We start from the raw sequence: 5769 nt of genomic DNA, 5'->3' as shown, positions 1-5769 counted from the left end.
CATTTACCCAAGCTGATCTGCTTTCCATGCTTAACCTGCCCACGACTATCGCCTGCTCGATCATCGCCTCCCACGGGGCCTTCTCACAGGCACGGCGCTGGTGCATGGGTCCGTCCCTGCCACGTCGACAAATCTGAGCGGCCGAGCTCTGGCTCGCGGCACGCCCCGCGCACGTCACCTCACCAGGCCCTCAGTGCCTTCACTTCATCTAGAGCAACCAGCGGCAGGCTGACAGCCGTAACGGCAAACCGTGTTTCTTCTTGTGCCTGTTCACAGGAACCTCATGGGGAGGATAACAGGCGGCACCGCGAGTCTCCTTTTCTCTCGTGCAATTCGCTTGCGCGTTAAAGGGGGGCTCCTGAGCATCGCGACTCAGGAGCTCTTACTGGCTCTCCAGCCCTCACCCCCTGGCCTTGACCACGGCATCGCGACCTGGCATACCAGCGGCGGCTGAGCTTGCTCGAGGGCCGGGACCTGAGGACGTAGAGCACTAAGGAGAGCATGGAGGAAGGAAACTCGTATGGGCCGGCCTAGCTATGCCACACGAGTTGGCGCGCAACCCTAGCACACCATCAGGAATCGCCATGAAGTCAACAAGATAAGTCTCGCTCTTGGATCAGCTAAATGTTGGGGCCTAACGGTCACTTATGCCTCGCCGCAACACCGTTGAGGCCACGCCGACTCCTTTTCTTGCCTCACCATGGCCGCTTGAGCGCTAAGGGGGACCTCCTGAGCATCGTGCCTCAGGGGATCTTACTGGACCTCGGGCCGCACACCTCCTGGCCTTGACCACGGCACGCGACCTGGCATACCAGCGACGGCTGTAGCCTGCCTGGGGACCGGGACCCGTCAGCGTAGAGCAACAAGCTATCGCGAGGAAAGAAAAGGGGGACCGAGCCTTAACGGGACATGCGTTCACCAAATTTTCATAACAGGGAAGATAAGCGCAAAAGACATTACAGACCCTTACATGCCCCCACGGGGTACTTCATGACCCTTCGCAGGGAACAAAAGCTAAGCTAAGGGGATTCTATCTACACCCTCCCGTGGCGGACGCCATCATCAACAGTGGGCCACGGGAGGCCGGCGCCAACCCCATCCAGATCAGCGGCGGCGACGGCCGGACGCCGCGGCTCTGCTCCGAGCGCGGCGAGAGCTCGGGGGCACGTAGCTGTCATCGCTCATCTCCGGAGTCTCATAGAGCTCAGGAGAGCTCCTACACTCCCAAGGGCTGCTGCTGCTGGAGTAGCCGCGGGCAGAACGCGCGTCAGCCTCGTGCTCCTCTCTGGGGCAGCACTCCAGGCGGCGGCCCAGATGTCAGGGGGAGGAATCATTTTTTGGGCGGGTGAAGCTAGAATATCCGAGATTGAAGAAGAAGCACGACATCCATTGGATGGACATCCAACGGCCACTGCTGCTAGAACCGTGTGTTGACTATAAGTTGACAAAGCCTTGCATATGCGTCAACTCTTTTTTTTTAGGGGACGCGTCAACTTAGTAAGGCCACAAGTGTGTGGCAGAGAACTTATAGCCCATTTGAGATTTGTAAGAATGTGCAGCCAATTTTTGAATTCTAATGAAATTTACTACAACCCATTTACAGTTTGTTAAAAGTACAGCCCATTTCAACCAACCGTTCAACACAGAATTCAATAAAATTTCCCACATTTTGATGAGATCCATAATATTTTTATCCCAAAATTTCTAGTCAGATTAAATACAATTTCAATATAAATTTATATTACGTAAAAATCCAACGAAACATTGCGCCCGCAACAATTAATGAAATTAAAATTTTCAATATCCAAAAATAATATTTTATAAAGTAATTACGTGTTTGGCGCATTTTTTATAGTTACTGCCTAGTTTTTATAATTACATCCCATTTATTATTTCTTAAAGTCCATTTTCTTGTTAAGCCTAATGCATCCCTCCTAGGAAAGATTTGCAGCCCAGTGGGGCGGAGAATAACAACTTGACCTTTGGCTGGGTATTCCTAAAAAAAAGTATAGCTGGGCTAGCCATTTTTAGCTTGAAAAAAATTAATATCTGGGCTGGATATCTGGCCTGGGCTAGACGGGCCACAACCCGCCTAGTTAATAGCTGCACCGATGTTTTCGTTGTTGTTCAGAGGAGAAAAATTAATATCTGGGCTAAACATCGCTCAAGAATAACTCTGCAGTGCTCACACCTAAAAAACACAACTGCTCGAGCTGCTTGGTCCCAGCTGTCGGTCCCTTCTTGTGCAATTCTCTCGTTTATTGACTACATAGGTTGACAATGGTGTGGGACCGTGATGTCAGGAAACCAGGAGGAAGCAAAAAAATTATAGTTTTATATACTAATAAGGAGGCACTTGCGTACGTGCGGCTATGGCCCTAGTGGGTCGCCACTGTCATCCTCTCCAAGTAAAGTCATCTCCTCATCCTCATGTCCGTTGACCATGTTGACAACGCGAGACGGCGGCGCCACAGCGAGCGCAACAACTCAAAGGACGACGGAGAGGGCCTCGCGGTCCCTACGGATGGTCTGATACAGCGCCCGCTGCTCATTCGGGAAGCCAGGATCATAGGGCCACATGTCCGCGACGGCATTGTCGTTCGCTTGTTCACCGGTGCTCGTTGAGGAGACGGAGGTTGCAGCATAGGTCCTCCTGCGCTGGTAGCTCTTCTGCCATTAGGGCGTCGAAGTGCGTCCGCACCTGCTTTGTGGTGAACACGGCATGAACCGGCTTGGATAGTGGCGCCGGCTCCTGGTCGGAAGCTACGTCCATTGTCTGATTGCCGTCGCTCAGCTCGGCGAGGTAGCTGGCGAGCCAGCATGTCTGGCTGCTGGACCGACCCGCTGCCAAGCATGAGTCTGACTGCCCTGGCCCATCTAGACCGCCTCCCTCGCCCGCGCACGCTTTCCGCCCAAAACGGTCAGCGCCGCCTGCCCTGCTTCCCGGTGCATGCGATTGCTCCGCCTTCAAACGACACAAGCGCCGTCCGTCCGTCTTTCTGCCGCCCACATTAATGATATGCGGTTGCCGAGGCGGCTACTCCGGCGCCACACGTCCGTCCCTCCGCCGCCCACCATTGCTATATAAACTGTTGCGCCGGCCATAGCCGCAGTCATCCGCATCGGTTCCTATTTCTCTTGTCCACACCACTACTGCTCACCATGGCTTCCTCGCGCTCCAGCGCTCTTCGGGACGGGCGGACGACGGACCACAAGGAGATGGCAGCCATTGCTGCCGACTGGCTGGCCGGCAGGCAGCCTGAGGACGACGACGTCCCAATGGAGAACATGGTAGTCGACGATCCGGTGCCAACCCCCTCCTCCGCGCCTTCCTCGCCGGTGCATTGCACCATGACGATCGGCGAGGCCTATCGGGGATATACCCCGCGGCGTAAACCGGCCAGAAGTATAACCCGGCCGGACTTGGCGGTTTATTTGAGACCCCGCTGACACTTGGCGATTCACCGGCGACCCGCACAGACCAGACGGTTTACAAGCAACCAGACTGGATATTATGATTCACTGTTAACCCGGCAGGCGGGACAGACGGTGACAAGGCCGAAGGCCGGCTCATGTTATGGTGGGCCGGTTTAAGAGGAAAGGCGTGAGGACTATTTGTCTTACAAGGAGTTAGGACCTGGACTTGTATCCGGTTTGTATTAGAGATAGACTAGTCCTAATCCTAATAGGACTCCACATGTAACCCGCCCCTTCAACATATATAAGGAGGGGCAGGGCTCCCCAAAGAGGGACAAGTAACAAGAAACAATCTTTAGGGCTAGACATAACTGGGAGAGCCGGTTTACGGCGACTCTCTCGTGATCATAATGAGACCTAGCCACAAACAACATGTAGGGTTTTTACTGGATGATGTTTCCCGGGGCCCGAAGCTGTCTAAACCCTTGTCTTGTGTTGTGTCTCTTGATTCCGCTCAACCCCTCTCAAGCTACCACATAGATGCGTTGGCCTCACGACTAAGTCCTCACACTAGGACATCTGCCATGACAAAACCACGACAGTTGGCGCCCACCGTGGGGCTCGCGCACGGTGGTGTTGAGTTCTTGGAGGGATTTCTCTCAGGGATCGAGAAGTTCGCAATTTTTTCGATGAAGAAGAGCTGGTTTGAAAGAATCTACATCTCGTCGTAAAGCGCCGCCGCACACATCTGTGGCGATCCGTCCAAGGACGAATCGATATTTGCTACGGCCGAGATTGTCGTTTTCTCCGGAAACCTATTTCGCGAGCGCTGGTGCAGGGAAGCATGAGCCGCAAGTTGTTCTTCGACGAGATCAAGACCAAATTATTTCCGGCCACGTACATCTACCTGGAAATCCGCTTGCTGTCAATTCCGAGGTTAGGAGGACCGGCGAGTGTCCGCTGCGGCATTAAAAAAAAGGAAAGGAAAAAAGGGGAAGACCACGACCCGGAAAAGGACGTGGACATGGGTACGGTTTCGGCCTTATCCAGAGTCGCCCACGCCTCTCCCTCCTACGGCAGCTCGGCCACAAGCCAGCCTCGCCGGCCGCCGCTGTCCGCCTTCAACACTCCGCCTCCGCCCGCCTCAGCAGTAGCGGGGCTGAGCCGCCGCCCGCCGCAACCCGCTTGTTCCGCCGCCTCGCCTCGCTCTCCATGGCCCTGCCTGCGCTCCGCCGCGGCCGGCTCCGCGTCACCGCTGCTCCGGGCCAGGCTCCACCTTGCGCGGCCTGCACTGCATCGCGCTTCATCGTGTCCGCGTCGTTTCAGCCGACTTGGCGTGTTTCGCTCCGCTTGCTGGCCTCCCCATCTCCACCAGGGCTGGCGTGTGGCTCAGCACTGCCCGCTGGCTTGCGCGCACGCCTGCTTCACTAGCGCCGCCGCTGGAGAACCGCCCCGCGCTGTGAGCCGCCGAGGCTCCTGTTTTAAACTGCGCCGCCAAGTCGTCGTCGCCGTCGCGCTTTTGCCTCTACTTCGCGAGCCGCAGCCTCAGTCGTCGGCTGTTTTTGTCACTGTGCCTCCGAGCGTCTCCTCGACCCGCTGGAGCTGCTCCTTTGAGCCGCCACTTCATTTACACTACGGCGGCGAGTCAGGCATCACCGCGGCCTTGAGCTGTCGTCGCCTGCAAGTCGCTCGTCTCCAGGCCACCGCGGATTCGCCGTGCCTTGCCAGCGTGCCGTCGCTACCAAGTCTTGCCTCGCCAGGGGTCCCCGCAGCCGCAGGCCACATCCACTACGAACTTGCCGAGTCGCCGGCTCGCTCCTCTGTCACAAGTCGCCGCCAAATCAACAGCGCGCCTCAAGTCGCCACGCTGTTACACCTCGCCCGTAGGATTGTTTCTGCAGATTCTGTACAATGCTTGATCCGATTGAGACCATACTTGGTTAAGGAGATACTTTAAAGCAAGTATTCAGCTGTTGATGTTGCTTTAAGGTTGGAGAGCTCATTACAAACATTGGTCCGATTACAAGGCGCACAACAAAGCACAAGGCATTTGATGTTGGAGATGCAGCTACTGCTGTTGGTGTTCACGACTTGTGTCAGACAGACAGACCAGCCGCCGCAGTCGCCATGCCTTGAGGGTTGGGCAGTTTCAGACTGGTCAATCCATAGCAGCATCCCTTCCTTGCTTCCAACAATGTCATCCAGCCTACAAATCTTCAAGCTGAGTAAAACGATCAATAATACTGGAAAGGGTGACCTGAAAGTGGAGCGAACGCTACAGTTTGGTAGCACTTGCTCTGGTTCCCAAGGTTTTACATGAAAAATTACGGAGGCAACTCACACATGCTCAAA

This window comes from Aegilops tauschii, chromosome 7, assembly GCF_002575655.3.
Source record: "Aegilops tauschii subsp. strangulata cultivar AL8/78 chromosome 7, Aet v6.0, whole genome shotgun sequence".
NCBI lineage: Eukaryota > Viridiplantae > Streptophyta > Magnoliopsida > Poales > Poaceae > Aegilops > Aegilops tauschii.
This window is presented reverse-complemented; position numbering follows the sequence as displayed.